This window comes from Petromyzon marinus, chromosome 38 (assembly GCF_048934315.1).
Source record: "Petromyzon marinus isolate PM22_M1 ecotype Great Lakes invasive population chromosome 38, UKy_Petmar_22M1.pri1.0, whole genome shotgun sequence".
NCBI lineage: Eukaryota > Metazoa > Chordata > Hyperoartia > Petromyzontiformes > Petromyzontidae > Petromyzon > Petromyzon marinus.
In genome coordinates this window covers 12880740-12898403 of record NC_133704.1, presented here as the reverse complement: position 1 = coordinate 12898403, position 17664 = coordinate 12880740, and the positions used below count along the sequence as shown (strand labels likewise).

The following is a 17664-nucleotide window of genomic DNA, read 5'->3' as shown; positions in this document are numbered from 1 at the left end:
ATAATACGTAAACAAACAAGGATATATGATGTCAAGTGCAATTGCAAATGAAGTTAAATCTCTACAACATGTATCTATGTGTTTATTACAGGGCGTCGGGAGTTAAGTGTGGTTAGCGCACTGCGCTACGAACCCCGTGACCCGAATTCGATCCCAGCTCATGGCCAACATTGGTGACGAAAATCTGAACCGATCCTGGGCTTCCCCTAGGTCGACTCAGCCTTAACATAGTATGTAAACATCGGCACATGGGAAACAAAGGCGGCTGGGCATGCTGCTGGCCACCCACCTCCTCGTGTTGCCACCAGCCTTACTAGGTGCTCGCTAAAAGCACTTGCCCCGGCAGTAAATTAAAATGCTATATGGGGGATCTTTGTCTTTTTTTTCGGATATGGTAACGGTAGTAAGTAGGTGACCTAAGTTCGATTCCTGGCCACGGTTAACATCAGTGGTGAGTGATATCAGAAGCGGTTCTGGGCATCCCCAAGGTCGACTAAGCCTTCAAATGTAAAGGTTGCCACCTGTCCTGCAGGTAGCAGTGATTGATTGGTACCACCGCTGCTGATGGACCACAGTGCTGACTGAAGAACGGCGTCTGGGTTTGGTCCACGGTGGAAAAAGGGTGGCGACCCCCTACTCATATGACTAGTAATAATGTAAATGTATAAAGCGCCCTTAAACAATCGCTGTCAGGGCGCTATGCATGGCAAGGCGGAAAATAGTTAACGACAACCAGGAGAAGAAGAAGTGAGAAGGACGTTTTAAACATAGATGTTTTTAGTCGAGATTTGAAGATTTGTCGTCTGTCTCGGAAGTCCGGACCTCGAACGGCAACGAGAGTTCCAGAGTTTAGGTGCCGCAATTGCTAAGACGCCGTCACCACCCTCCAAGTGTGAAGCCTGGAGCCCGTGGGGCAGTGAGCAATGCCGAATCTGAAGACCTTAACCATCTTGTCGCGGTGTGCAAAATATCAGCACTGGGGAGACAAAGGTGGTGGGCGGGGCGCGGCGCTAGCCGCACCACCCGCTGGTGCGCCGACCTCAACGGCAGCGCTTCCCCCAACGGTCCGCGTGCGCTGTGGAGGGGGGGGGGGGTGACCTTTGTCGTTGTGACTGTGCCACACAGGGGGCGTTTTTCTGTGACCTGGTGCTGCTGTACCTGAGCAAGCGGAGCCCCTTCTATCGGGAAAAGAAATACGAGGAAGCCAGGTGAGAGTGTGTGTGTGTGTGGTCTCTGCGTGCGGAGAACTATAAACTGAAACTGTTTATTTTACCAGGGTAAGTGCCCGCTGAGCTGTGTAGCTCTTTTTCAGAAGTGACCTGGCTATCGCAAATTATAGTTCAACAAAGTGGCTTGTCGCGTGCAAATTTATAGTGGCCAAATACTCTCGGCGCACGTTGATTGTAAATGTGGAGGGGAAAAACGGGAGAACCCAGAGAAAAATCCACGCGGCCACGGGGAGAGCATGCAATCTCCAAATATATTGGCGTCAGGCTTGGGATCAAACCCACGACCTCCTGCATACCAGGCGAGAAAGATAACATTCCACCAGTCTCATTTGCAAGAGTGACATGGGGGGGGGGGGGGCGGCATCAGTCCGCTGCCAGTAGTGGGTAAAGATTACTTCTGCTCCCGTGTGTTTATGTGTAATTGTGTTGAGCGGTGGTGTAGCGGTTAGTGCGCTGCAGTATGTATGTTGAACTTTTTTCGCACCGTATGTAGCCAACCACGCTCATCGGAGGTGCTGGAGGACAAGCTGGTGACCCGAGTTCGATTCTCACTCACAATCCATACCAGTGACGACAATCTGAACCGGTCCTGGGCCTCCCCTAGGTCGACCAGCCTCAAATGTGTACCTGGTGCGGTGTGTAGTAAACATCGCCACTGGGGAGACTAAGGCGACCGGACGTGGTGGTGGCCACCCACCCCCTTGTGTGCCGTGCCAGCTTCCATAGGCGCTCGCGAACAGCACTTGCTCCTCCAGTCTGTTAAAGGCTATAAGGGGGAACTTTGTCTAATTCCAATGGAGTACTTTTCAGCGTCATTTTCGAATTTGCACCCTGACGTGGGCGGCACACAATGGCCTAACTCTTGTGAATAACGTCATGGGAATCGTCCACCGAGAGGCAGATGGCGGCGTACTATTATGGCCGACACATACCTCAAGTAATAACCAGGGTGGCCGCTGGATTCAAACCGTGAAATACCACCGTGCCAAGATGTTAACTACCTCGCCTGGTATGCAGGAGGTCGTGGATTCGATCCCGACCTTGACGCCTGCTGTATATTTGTAGTTTGCGTGTCTCTCTCTCTCCCCGTGGTAGCGTGAAATTTTCTCCAGATCCTGCGGTTCTTCCCTTCACATTTAGAATCAACATCACACGTATTGAGTATTTGGTTGCTATACATTTCCACACGATAAGCCACTTCGTTGAACTATCATTTGTGGCCAGGTCCCTTCTGAAAAAGAGCTGCATAGATAGCTCAGTGGGCCTTACCTGGTAAAAAAAAATAGTTTAAGATGGTAAATAGAACCTCTGCAACGAGCGGCAAACACGCTACCTCTGGCCCACATCACGAACCGATGTAGCACCGGTGCGGTATGGTCTCATAACCCGCACGGCGCGGGGAAGGCCCTCATCCAACAGTGGATTGACAAAAAGGGCTGCACGTGTCCTCAAGACACATCTCTTGTTTTTCTCCGGTGCACAGGTTTCAGAGAGGAGAGAGCGTGCAGATGGGGATGAAGCGAGACTCTGTCACCATCGCTACCATCATCTGACGGCAGGAGCGCGCGCTCACACACACACGGCTGCCGTTCGCCGCCGAGTGACGGTGCCATCATCCGCGCCACGTGGGCCAGGCTAGGTGCACTTTGAGGCCGTCACATGAATGCAAAAGTGTGGAAGGCTAGCTGCAGGCAAGAAGGTCGTGGGACAGACCCAGGTGTTGTTGTGAGTTAACCAACATAAACGTCTGGCAGGTGCATCACCCGTGCTCCCCACTGCGCCAACTTGCTGCGATTTAGGCGCCCGGCATTCCACTCGTTATTGTGAGGGTCGCTGCTCTGCCCTGTGTTGTGGGTGGAGGGCAATTGCGTTGCAGCTGCCCAGTAGTGTCCTTCATGAGCCTCCTCCACAGAGGCCGATCTTGACAACGCTGGTACCAGTTATCTACAAATCGAATCAGCTCCACATCCTCCTGTACCGCATCAATCCATCTCTTCTCCAGCTCATGCCACCGCGGTTATTTTGCCCCCTCCATCTGGCCAAACAGCTGCTGCTTGGCCATGTGGTGGCTGGGCATGCGGGCTACATGACCGTGCAAACGCAGCCTCACCTGTCAGAGGAGCTCACTGATGATGGGGACTGTGACCGGATCTTTCAAAGATCTGAGTTCCTCACACAATTCAGTCTGGTTAATCTAGGATGGATCGTAGGCAGGCCAGCCTAATTGTTTAAAACCAGCCCAAATGCTCCTCTAAAGGGCTCCACGTTTCGCAAGCATAGCGAAGAGAGGGCATAATGCTCATACACACACGCACACATGCATTTATAAAGATACACAAAATATCATACAGAAACAAAACATATTGTACATGTACACACAAATGATTCCGTGTGCAGCCTTATAGACTGTGCAGACAAGTGTTAGTGAGCACCTATTAAGACCAGCGTGACATGCAAGGAGGGTGGTGAGGCCAGCACCATGCCTGGCCGCCTTTGTCTCTCCAGTGGTGTTGTTTACACACCTCACCAGTTAATCACTCGAGGCCAAGCCAATCTAGGAGGAGACCCAGGACCGGTTCAGATAATTGTCATCATTATTGATCATGAGCTGGACTCGAACTCGGGTCGCCGGGTTCGTAGCGCAGCATGTTAACCACTGCACTACCGTTCCCCAAACAAAGATCCCCGTATAGCCTTAACAGACTATTGGGGCAAGTGCTGTTAGCGAGTAGCAGCGCCTATGAAGCCCGGCACGGCACACGAGGGGGTGGGCGACCAGCACCACGCCCGGCCGCCTTTGTCAAGACCGGTTCAGATGATCGTCACCGGTGTTGGCCGTGAGCGGGAATCGAACTCACGCATTGCCGGGTTCAGATTCAACTTGCTACCGCAGATGTCTGCGACGAGTAATTGAACTCGGGTTTACTGGGTTTGGGCTCGAGTGCAAAAAGTGCTATGACACAATACACATGGACGACCCCTTTTTAAATTCACCCTCTCATCTCACGCAGTAACTTATAGCGATAATATATACACACGTGTGCAGCCTTTGAAAACAACTAATCCGTACTCGCAAGCAGGATAAAGATGCATCTGTTTTTGTATGTTCACGAATACATGTGTTTTAGAGTTACCATGACCGTATTCTCAGGAATATTAGACACTCCCACAAATGTAAGCCGCACCCCAAAACTTGTCCACTGTCAATAGAGTTCTAAAGATCTGGAAGTACGCACGTTTAAAAACGCGCAACTCTTAAAACCCAGGTTATCACGAGTAGGAACACAGCTACTGGATTATGAGAGGCACCACCAAACTCTTCCTTTAAAAATTCGGGCGAACAAAACGGTGTCTTATTATCCGGACAATACGGCAAAACTTTAATTCATATCGCGCCTACGTGCCACTGCATCTCAAGGCACGCTGCGCAAGAAACGGAGAACAGGGGCAGGGAGTCGACAGCACGGTCGGCCAGGGGTGGTCGGAGATCATTTCCAAACTGGGGGCGGCAGAGGAGAGAGCGAGTGACGTTTCACCGAGCGACTGGGAGAATGCGACCCTCTCTAGGACATTGACAAGCAAGGGGATGTGAGATGATAGGGATATTTCAGGGACACTGCAGGTGGGGGGGGTCCAGCATTTGTTTATTTCAGGACAGGATAAAAAGCTATGCGCGCGTGACATTCCATACCATTAGCTGTCACACGAAGGCCGGAAACGTATAAAGGGCAAGCAGTTAACGGGTTTTTTTTTATCGTGAAATATCAACATCAATTATCTTTGCGGTGGTGCGAAGGTTTACTCTGTTGGACACTGAAGTTACTTATGCTTCTGTATTATGTTTTTCTCTGGCTTAAGCGGTGGGCTGCCACACCTTGGATTTGAGTAAGCGGGCTCACAGCAAATGCTGTCGACAATTTACTTGTTCACGTTATTGTCGTGTTGCACGTGCGCACAAGAACACGCGTGATTGGCCGAATGAGGTCACACGGCGTTGACAAGGTTGCCCAGGTAACGCAAAGAACACAACACGGTGGAAAGTTGCTGTGTTTTTATTAATGTGTTGAGGTGTACAGATGTTAAATAATAATAATCAGGTGACTTTACCACGGTACATATATACAAACAGTTGAACCTATTGCCATTCCACTTTGGTTCGGGTTAACCCAAAACCGAAATAAATATTTAAGGTTTCAGTAGGTTCAAGATAGGCTCATAGGTCTGCACAGATATGTTTCATGAACCCATGCACTTGTAGTACTGCAATCTCTTGGCCAACTTGCATCACAGTGGCATCATGGAGATTCAACAAATACTCTTTGGTTCTATTCGGTAAAGTCACGTAGGTAAAAAAATAAAACAAAAATCACGACGTTTCGGCCACAACACAAGCGGCCTTCATCAGGTGAAGGGACCAGCCTGTCTCGAAGACTGCGCTGGAGTGAAACGGAGCCAAGCTCAGACTGCGACCTTTAAGCTGTGTGAAGGCCGCTTGTGTTGTGGCCGAAACGTCGTGATTTTATTTTTATTTATTTTTTACCTACGTGACTTTACCGAATAGAACCAAAGAGTATGGATCCTTGCAGTCACGAAAGCTTCAAATCTAGAATAGATTGAACAAATCTCTGCTTTATTCACCAACCCTTTCCTCTATATATCTACTTCTGAGGAAGCTCAAGCCTCCCGTAAATCACGTGACTTCTGTGTGGCCACCCTCACTCTGAATCCCTCTCCTCACCGCCCCCTGTGGCAACGGATACCTCTCCGTGCAACGACATCGAGGCCCTTGTCGCCGCTGCTTCCTAACCACGTTGCTAGACATCTGCGGAAAAATACTGGAAATTTGTAAAAAAAAAAAAATAGCTTCACAGCTTTCTCCAGGATAAATAAAGATTCTGATTCTGTTTCCTGACCCTTTGCTCCCGTTTTTTCCATTTCTTCTCCAACCTTTTCCTCTTATTTCCCATTATTTACCTTTCCCATTCTCTTTGCCATTCCGTTTTAACTTATTACACATTACACAGTCCTTGACTCTACTTCTTTCCCGTGGTTGTGCCCCACTGGTCAAGAGACGCGTGTCTTTGGCGTGCTAACCCCCAGCTCTCTCTGCTATCGCGCGATCCGCCCCGTTGAGATTTATGATCACCTCATTCTCAAGCGAGAGGCGTTTGTGGTTTTATACGCCAGAAAAACCGCCAGGTGGCAATCGCCTTCTTGGGTGCCCCTTGACCACTTGGTGGAAACTCCACATTCCCCTGGCAGTGTCCACGCGTATTTACATTGACGGGAAAATGGCTATGTTGTGAGTGGACGGGAGTGCGGTGATATCTATTGTTGTGCAGTACATCTATGCTCCCGCGTCTTTGCTCCCTCACCTTCACCAGTGCCACCTGTGATGGTGTAATGGGTTAGCACACGGAGACCGGACTTGCAATCACCGAAGGCCGCTGGTTCAATTCGACCTCCTGGCGGCGGGAGTTGGAACAATGGTGGAGGTTTATTAAATCCCCTCCACCTACACCACCCAGCAGTGGTGAAAGGGTTCTGTACCACAGTTCGGTGAGTCGAATCGGCAGGTCTGGGTGTGGTGGATGCAGGTGAAAGTGTGGTGGATACTCCTACCTCTGTCAAGATGTCTGGATACTCCCACCTCTTCCGAGACGTCTGGCACAGCGTGGAAGAGCCGGACAAAATCGCCTCCTCATGATGGTGTATGAGCTCTGCAGTAGCCACCCGCAATCCGCTCTCGTTGGAGGCCATGCCTTCCGCCAGCAGGCATGTGAACCAGTGATTGCAGGGGTCTGCGCCTTCACAAGGGGGTTCGAGTTCAGAGGAGGGCATTTCAGGAGCTATCCGGGCTCCTGTGGTGACCACTGATTTTTTTCTCCCCTCACGTTGCCTATATTTACATGCAATTGAAGTATAAGATAATAGGTTTTCCCATTTTTTTCTGGCAACAAAACAGGTGTTAAGATGTTTTAACATTGTTAAGATGCCAGAAAAAAGGGGAAAACCTATTATCATATTTTGGTACTGGCAAAGGAGGTCCCATGATGTAATTGAAGTATCATTTCCCATTGTTTTTAAAGTATTGTAACATGCCAACTTTAAAATGACATTTATACGTAATGCGTACTTTGGTTACACAGAAACTCGTACTTGAAGCTGTCTAAAAGTTGTGTCGTGATGATAATCCTAATAATAAACGCATTTGATGAAAAGGTTGATATCGATTGCACCTTTGTGAACCATCTTAAATCCTTCGTACTATCTTTGGTACTCTTTGGTTAAATTTCGATTTAAAGCTTTCGTGACTGCAAGGATTAATCTTCTTTGATGAAGGCCGCTTGTGTTGTGGCCGAAACGTCGTGAGAATGTTATTGTGTTATTTTATCAATTTATTATTTTATTCTCATTCTACGTGACTTTACCGAAAAGAAGACTCTTTGGTTCTTTCAGTAAAGTCACGTAGGTATAAAATAAAAATAAATCACAACGTTTCGGGCGCAACACAAGCGTCCATCATCAGGTGGGAAAGCTTCAAATCAAGATTATTATCTTTGGTATTGGGAAAGCCCTTGATCCAGCAGTGTATAGATGATGGAAGCCGATGATGCATTGCGTATACAAAACTCAACAAAGAATTAACATCATTGAGAACATGTCATCAAATACAAGTAGGTAGCAAGCAAGACAGTATGGCTCCCTCATAGCTATCTGTCCCTTATGTGTAATAAAAACTCTATAACAAATGGTATTCTACTCCACAGTAGTTCTCAGCCGGGAGTATGCGGACTCCTGGGGGTACGTGGTGAATGTGAGTGGCCAGTACCATGTCGCCTCTGTCTCCCCAGTGGTGTTAACTACCTCACCCAGGAGATGTTAACTACCTCACCCAGGAGATGTTAACTACCTCACCCAGGAGATGTTAACTACCTCACCCAGGAGATGTTAACCACCTCAACGAGGAGACGTTAACTACCTCACCGAGGAGATGTTAACTAACTCACCTAGGAGATGTTAACTACCTCACCTAGGAGATGTTAACTACCTCACCCAGGAGATGTTAACCACCTCACCTAGGAGATGTTAACTACCTCACCTAGGAGATGTTAACTACCTCACCTAGGAGATGTTAACTACCTCACCTAGGAGATGTTAACTATCTCACCCAGGAGATGTTAACCACCTCATCCAGGAGATGTTAACTATCTCACCTAGGAGATGTTAACTACCTCACCTAGGAGATGTTAACTATCTCACCCAGGAGATGTTAACCACCTCACCCAGGAGATGTTAACTATCTCACCTAGGAGATGTTAACTACCTCACCTAGGAGATGTTAACTACCTCACCTAGGAGATGTTAACTATCTCAACCAGGAGATGTTAACCACCTCACCCAGGAGATGTTAACTACCTCACCCAGGAGATGGTAACTACCTCACCTAGGAGATGTTAACCACCTCACCCAGGAGATGTTAACTACCTCACCAAGGAGATGTTAACCACCTCACCTAGGAGATGTTAACCACCTCACCTAGGAGATGTTAACCATCTCACCTAAGAGATTTTAACTACCTCACCTAGGAGATGTTAACTACCTCACCTGGTTTCGATTTAAAGCTTTCGTGACTGCAAGGATTCATCTTCTTTGATGAAGGCCGCTTGTGTTGTGGCCGAAACGTCGTGAGAATATTATTGCGTTATTTTATCAATTTATTATTTTATTCTCATTCTACGTGACTTTACCGAAAGAACCAAAGAAGACTCTTTGGTTCTTTCAGTAAAGTCACGTAGGTATAAAATAAAAATAAATCACAACGTTTCGGGCGCAACACAAGCATCCATCATCAGGTGGGAAAGCTTCAAATCAAGATTATTATCTTTGGTATTGGGAAAGCCCTTGATCCAGCAGTGTATAGATGATGGAAGCCGATGATGCATTGCGTATACAAAACTCAACAAAGAATTAACATCATTGAGAACATGTCATCAAATACAAGTAGGTAGCAAGCAAGACAGTATGGCTCCCTCATAGCTATCTGTCCCTTATGTGTAATAAAAACTCTATAACAAATGGTATTCTACTCCACAGTAGTTCTCAGCCGGGAGTATGCGGACTCCTGGGGGTACGTGGTGAATGCGGGTGGCCAGCACCATGTCGCCTCTGTCTCCCCAGTGGTGTTAACTACCTCACCCAGGAGATGTTAACTACCTCACCCAGGAGATGTTAACTACCTCACCCAGGGGATGTTAACTACCTCACCCAGGAGATGTTAACCACCTCAACGAGGAGATGTTAACTACCTCACCGAGGAGATGTTAACTAACTCACCTAGGAGATGTTAACTACCTCACCTAGGAGATGTTAACTACCTCACCCAGGAGATGTTAACCACCTCACCTAGGAGATGTTAACTACCTCACCCAGGAGATGTTAACCACCTCACCCAGGAGATGTTAACTATCTCACCTAGGAGATGTTAACTACCTCACCTAGGAGATGTTAACTACCTCACCTAGGAGATGTTAACTATCTCACCCAGGAGATGTTAACCACCTCACCCAGGAGATGTTAACTACCTCACCCAGGAGATGTTAACTACCTCACCTAGGAGATGTTAACTACCTCACCTAGGAGATGTTAACCACCTCACCCAGGAGATGTTAACCACCTCACCAAGGAGATGTTAACCACCTCACCTAGGAGATGTTAACCACCTCACCTAGGAGATGTTAACCATCTCACCTACGAGATTTTAACTACCTCACCTAGGAGATGTTAACTACCTCACCTGGTTTCGATTTAAAGCTTTCGTGACTGCAAGGATTCATCTTCTTTGATGAAGGCCGCTTGTGTTGTGGCCGAAACGTCGTGAGAATATTATTGCGTTATTTTATCAATTTATTATTTTATTCTCATTCTACGTGACTTTACCGAAAGAACCAAAGAAGACTCTTTGGTTCTTTCAGTAAAGTCACGTAGGTATAAAATAAAAATAAATCACAACGTTTCGGGCGCAACACAAGCGTCCATCATCAGGTGGGAAAGCTTCAAATCAAGATTATTATCTTTGGTATTGGGAAAGCCCTTGATCCAGCAGTGTATAGATGATGGAAGCCGATGATGCATTGCGTATACAAAACTCAACAAAGAATTAACATCATTGAGAACATGTCATCAAATACAAGTAGGTAGCAAGCAAGACAGTATGGCTCCCTCATAGCTATCTGTCCCTTATGTGTAATAAAAACTCTATAACAAATGGTATTCTACTCCACAGTAGTTCTCAGCCGGGAGTATGCGGACTCCTGGGGGTACGTGGTGAATGTGGGTGGCCAGCACCATGTCGCCTCTGTCTCCCCAGTGGTGTTAACTACCTCACCCAGGAGATGTTAACTACCTCGCCCAGGAGATGTTAACTACCTCACCCAGGAGATGTTAACTACCTCACCCAGGAGATGTTAACCACCTCAACGAGGAGATGTTAACTACCTCACCGAGGAGATGTTAACTAACTCACCTAGGAGATGTTAACTACCTCACCTAGGAGATGTTAACTACCTCACCCAGGAGATGTTAACCACCTCACCTAGGAGATGTTAACTACCTCACCTAGGAGATGTTAACTACCTCACCTAGTAGATGTTAACTACCTCACCTAGGAAATGTTAACTATCTCACCCAGGAGATGTTAACCACCTCACCCAGGAGATGTTAACTATCTCACCTAGGAGATGTTAACTACCTCACCTAGGAGATGTTAACTACCTCACCTAGGAGATGTTAACTATCTCACCCAGGAGATGTTAACCACCTCACCCAGGAGATGTTAACTACCTCACCCAGGAGATGTTAACTACCTCACCTAGGAGATGTTAACTACCTCACCTAGGAGATGTTAACCACCTCACCCAGGAGATGTTAACTACCTCACCCAGGAGATGTTAACTACCTCACCTAGGAGATGTTAACCACCTCACCTAGGAGATGTTAACCATCTCACCTAGGAGATGTTAACCATCTCACCTAAGAGATTTTAACTACCTCACCTAGGAGATGTTAACTACCTCACCTAGGAGATGTTAACCACCTCACCCAGGAGATGTTAACTACCTCACCAAGGAGATGTTAACCACCTCAACGAGGAGATGTTATCTACCTCACCGAGGAGATGTTAACTCACCTAGGAGATGTTAACTACCTCACCTAGGAGATGTTAACTACCTCACCCAGGAGATGTTAACTATCTCACCCAGGAGATGTTAACCACCTCACCCAGGAGATGTTAACTATCTCACCTAGGAGATGTTAACTACCTCACCTAGGAGATGTTAACTATCTCACCCAGGAGATGTTAACCACCTCACCCAGGAGATGTTAACTACCTCACCCAGGAGATGTTAACTACCTCACCTAGGAGATGTTAACTACCTCACTAGGAGATGTTAACCACCTCACCCAGGAGATGTTAACTACCTCACCAAGGAGATGTTAACCACCTCACCTAGGAGATGTTAACCACCTCACCTAGGAGATGTTAACCATCTCACCTAAGAGATTTTAACTACCTCACCTAGGAGATGTTAACTACCTCACCTGGTTTCGATTTAAAGCTTTCGTGACTGCAAGGATTCATCTTCTTTGATGAAGGCCGCTTGTGTTGTGGCCGAAACGTCGTGAGAATATTATTGCGTTATTTTATCAATTTATTATTTTATTCTCATTCTACGTGACTTTACCGAAAGAACCAAAGAAGACTCTTTGGTTCTTTCAGTAAAGTCACGTAGGTATAAAATAAAAATAAATCACAACGTTTCGGGCGCAACACAAGCGTCCATCATCAGGTGGGAAAGCTTCAAATCAAGATTATCTTTGGTATTGGGAAAGCCCTTGATCCAGCAGTGTATAGATGATGGAAGCCGATGATGCATTGCGTATACAAAACTCAACAAAGAATTAACATCATTGAGAACATGTCATCAAATACAAGTAGGTAGCAAGCAAGACAGTATGGCTCCCTCATAGCTATCTGTCCCTTATGTGTAATAAAAACTCTATAACAAATGGTATTCTACTCCACAGTAGTTCTCAGCCGGGAGTATGCGGACTCCTGGGGGTACGTGGTGAATGTGGGTGGCCAGCACCATGTCGCCTCTGTCTCCCCAGTGGTGTTAACTACCTCACCCAGGAGATGTTAACTACCTCGCCCAGGAGATGTTAACTACCTCACCCAGGAGATGTTAACTACCTCACCCAGGAGATGTTAACCACCTCAACGAGGAGATGTTAACTACCTCACCGAGGAGATGTTAACTAACTCACCTAGGAGATGTTAACTACCTCACCTAGGAGATGTTAACTACCTCACCCAGGAGATGTTAACCACCTCACCTAGGAGATGTTAACTACCTCACCTAGGAGATGTTAACTACCTCACCTAGTAGATGTTAACTACCTCACCTAGGAAATGTTAACTATCTCACCCAGGAGATGTTAACCACCTCACCCAGGAGATGTTAACTATCTCACCTAGGAGATGTTAACTACCTCACCTAGGAGATGTTAACTACCTCACCTAGGAGATGTTAACTATCTCACCCAGGAGATGTTAACCACCTCACCCAGGAGATGTTAACTACCTCACCCAGGAGATGTTAACTACCTCACCTAGGAGATGTTAACTACCTCACCTAGGAGATGTTAACCACCTCACCCAGGAGATGTTAACTACCTCACCCAGGAGATGTTAACTACCTCACCTAGGAGATGTTAACCACCTCACCCTGGAGATGTTGCCCATCTCACCTAGGAGATGTTAACCATCTCACCTAAGAGATTTTAACTACCTCACCTAGGAGATGTTAACTACCTCACCTAGGAGATGTTAACTACCTCACCTAGGAGATGTTAACCACCTCACCCAGGAGATGTTAACTACCTCACCAAGGAGATGTTAACCACCTCAACGAGGAGATGTTATCTACCTCACCGAGGAGATGTTAACTCACCTAGGAGATGTTAACTACCTCACCTAGGAGATGTTAACTACCTCACCCAGGAGATGTTAACTATCTCACCCAGGAGATGTTAACCACCTCACCCAGATGTTAACTATCTCACCCAGGAGATGTTAACCACCTCACCCAGGAGATGTTAACTACCTCACCCAGGAGATGTTAACTACCTCACCTAGGAGATGTTAACTACCTCACCTAGGAGATGTTAACCACCTCACCCAGGAGATGTTAACTACCTCACCAAGGAGATGTTAACCACCTCACCTAGGAGATGTTAACCACCTCACCTAGGAGATGTTAACCATCTCACCTAAGAGATTTTAACTACCTCACCTAGGAGATGTTAACTACCTCACCTGGTTTCGATTTAAAGCTTTCGTGACTGCAAGGATTCATCTTCTTTGATGAAGGCCGCTTGTGTTGTGGCCAAAACGTCGTGAGAATATTATTGCGTTATTTTATCAATTTTAAATTTTATTCTCATTCTACGTGACTTTACCGAAAGAACCAAAGAAGACTCTTTGGTTCTTTCAGTAAAGTCACGTAGGTATAAAATAAAAATAAATCACAACGTTTCGGGCGCAACACAAGCGTCCATCATCAGGTGGGAAAGCTTCAAATCAAGATTATTATCTTTGGTATTGGGAAAGCCCTTGATCCAGCAGTGTATAGATGGGCGCAACACAAGCGTCCATCATCAGGTGGGAAAGCTTCAAATCAAGATTATTATCTTTGGTATTGGGAAAGCCCTTGATCCAGCAGTGTATAGATGATGGAAGCCGATGATGCATTGCGTATACAAAACTCAACAAAGAATTAACATCATTGAGAACATGTCATCAAATACAAGTAGGTAGCAAGCAAGACAGTATGGCTCCCTCATAGCTATCTGTCCCTTATGTGTAATAAAAACTCTATAACAAATGGTATTCTACTCCACAGTAGTTCTCAGCCGGGAGTATGCGGACTCCTGGGGGTACGTGGTGAATGTGGGTGGCCAGCACCATGTCGCCTCTGTCTCCCCAGTGGTGTTAACTACCTCACCCAGGAGATGTTAACTACCTCGCCCAGGAGATGTTAACTACCTCACCCAGGAGATGTTAACTACCTCACCCAGGAGATGTTAACCACCTCAACGAGGAGATGTTAACCACCTCAACGAGGAGATGTTAACTACCTCACCGAGGAGATGTTAACTAACTCACCTAGGAGATGTTAACTACCTCACCTAGGAGATGTTAACTACCTCACCCAGGAGATGTTAACCACCTCACCTAGGAGATGTTAACTACCTCACCTAGGAGATGTTAACTACCTCACCTAGTAGATGTTAACTACCTCACCTAGGAGATGTTAACTATCTCACCCAGGAGATGTTAACCACCTCACCCAGGAGATGTTAACTATCTCACCTAGGAGATGTTAACTACCTCACCTAGGAGATGTTAACTACCTCACCCAGGAGATGTTAACCACCTCACCCAGGAGATGTTAACTACCTCACCCAGGAGATGTTAACTACCTCACCTAGGAGATGTTAACTACCTCACCTAGGAGATGTTAACCACCTCACCCAGGAGATGTTAACTACCTCACCCAGGAGATGTTAACTACCTCGCCTAGGAGATGTTAACCACCTCACCTAGGAGATGTTAACCATCTCACCTAGGAGATGTTAACCATCTCACCTAAGAGATTTTAACTACCTCACCTAGGAGATGTTAACTACCTCACCTAGGAGATGTTAACTACCTCACCTAGGAGATGTTTACTATCTCACCCAGGAGATGTTAACCACCTCACCCAGGAGATGTTAACTATCTCACCTAGGAGATGTTAACTACCTCACCTAGGAGATGTTAACTACCTCACCTAGGAGATGTTAACTATCTCACCCAGGAGATGTTAACCACCTCACCCAGGAGATGTTAACTACCTCACCCAGGAGATGTTAACTACCTCACCTAGGAGATGTTAACTACCTCATCTAGGAGATGTTAACCACCTCACCCAGGAGATGTTAACTATCTCACCTAGGAGATGTTAACTACCTCACCTAGGAGATGTTAACTACCTCACCTAGGAGATGTTAACTATCTCACCCAGGAGATGTTAACCACCTCACCCAGGAGATGTTAACTACCTCACCCAGGAGATGTTAACTACCTCACCTAGGAGATGTTAACTACCTCACCTGGTTTCGATTTAAAGCTTTCGTGACTGCAAGGATTCATCTTCTTTGATGAAGGCCGCTTGTGTTGTGGCCGAAACGTCGTGAGAATATTATTGCGTTATTTTATCAATTTATTATTTTATTCTCATTCTACGTGACTTTACCGAAAGAACCAAAGAAGACTCTTTGGTTCTTTCAGTAAAGTCACGTAGGTATAAAATAAAAATATATCACAACGTTTCGGGCGCAACACAAGCGTCCATCATCAGGTGGGAAAGCTTCAAATCAAGATTATTATCTTGGTATTGGGAAAGCCCTTGATCCAGCAGTGTATAGATGATGGAAGCCGATGATGCATTGCGTATACAAAACTCAACAAAGAATTAACATCATTGAGAACATGTCATCAAATACAAGTAGGTAGCAAGCAAGACAGTATGGCTCCCTCATAGCTATCTGTCCCTTATGTGTAATAAAAACTCTATAACAAATGGTATTCTACTCCACAGTAGTTCTCAGCCGGGAGTATGCGGACTCCTGGGGGTACGTGGTGAATGTGGGTGGCCAGCACCATGTCGCCTCTGTCTCCCCAGTGGTGTTAACTACCTCACCCAGGAGATGTTAACTACCTCACCCAGGAGATGTTAACTACCTCACCCAGGAGATGTTAACTACCTCACCCAGGAGATGTTAACCACCTCAACGAGGAGATGTTAACTACCTCACCGAGGAGATGTTAACTAACTCACCTAGGAGATGTTAACTACCTCACCCAGAAGATGTTAACTACCTCACCTAGGAGATGTTAACTACCTCACCTAGGAGATGTTAACTACCTCACCCAGGAGATGTTAACCACCTCACCTAGGAGATGTTAACTAACTCACCTAGGAAATGTTAACTACCTCACCCAGAAGATGTTAACCACCTCACCTAGGAGATGTTAACCACCTCACCTAGGAGATGTTAACTACCTCACCTAGGAGATGTTAACTATCTCACCCAGGAGATGTTAACCACCTCACCCAAGAGATGTTAACTATCTCACCTAGGAGATGTTAACTACCTCACCTAGGAGATGTTAACTACCTCACCTAGGAGATGTTAACTATCTCACCCAGGAGATGTTAACCACCTCACCCAGGAGATGTTAACTACCTCACCCAGGAGATGTTAACTACCTCACCTAGGAGATGTTAACTACCTCACCTAGGAGATGTTAACCACCTCACCCAGGAGATGTTAACTACCTCACCCAGGAGATGTTAACTACCTCACCTAGGAGATGTTAACCACCTCACCTAGGAGATGTTAACCATCTCACCTAGGAGATGTTAACCATCTCACCTAAGAGATTTTAACTACCTCACCTAGGAGATGTTAACTACCTCACCCGGTTTCGATTTAAAGCTTTCGTGACTGCAAGGATTCATCTTCTTTGGTTCTTTCGGTAAAGTCACGTAGAATGAGAATAAAATAATAAATTGATAAAATAAATAACACAATAATATTCTCACGACGTTTCGGCCACAACACAAGCGGCCTTCATCAGGTGAAGGGACGAGACGGTCTGGAGGACAGCACTGGAGTGAAAAAGCCATGCTCAGATCACTTAAAGGTCGTGAGAATATTATTGTGTTATTTTATTTTATCAATTAGGAGGTCGTGGGTTCTATCCCGACTGACGCCTGCTGCTGCTGTATATTTGGAGTTTGCGTCTCTCCCCGTAGTCGCGTGGATTTTTCCCAGGTCCTCCGATTTACCCTCCACATTTAGAATAAACGTCACCACGCGTTTAGAGTGTTTGGCTGCTGCTATAAATGTCCACGTGATAAGCTACCTCACCTTCGTTGAGCTATAATTTGTGATAGACAAGTCGCTTCAAAAAATTGTTCTCAAGCTCAGTGGGGCCTTATCCGGTAAAATAAAAAGTACTTTAGTATTATAGTTTAAAAAACACTCCTGGAGTGCCACTCTCTACTTCAGTCCTCGTACCAATAGGTCATCTGTTTCACCATTGGGGGCAATAATTTTTAAAATCGTGAATTTGTTTTCCTCAAAAAGCGTGAACTTTGCAAGTCAAAGTTATTGCTTAGAGCGGTGGTTCTTAAACCGGGGGGCTACGGGGACCCCTGCGGGGTACCGTCAGGTGATTTATAAACTTGAGATGATTAATAAACTTGATAATTTATAAACGTGAGGTGATTTATAAACGTTAGGTGATTTATAAACTTGATAA

The 17664-nt window shown here is 46.0% G+C and overlaps 1 long non-coding RNA gene across 1 annotated transcript; it reads left to right on the top strand.

Moving 5' to 3' along the window:
- Positions 1 to 313: 313 nt before the first annotated feature.
- Positions 314 to 7450, top strand: LOC142930385 (uncharacterized). Its single transcript, XR_012946347.1, has 2 exons — positions 314 to 1208; positions 2713 to 7450. It is a non-coding gene; the product is annotated as an uncharacterized LOC142930385 (long non-coding RNA).
- Positions 7451 to 17664: the final 10214 nt, after the last annotated feature.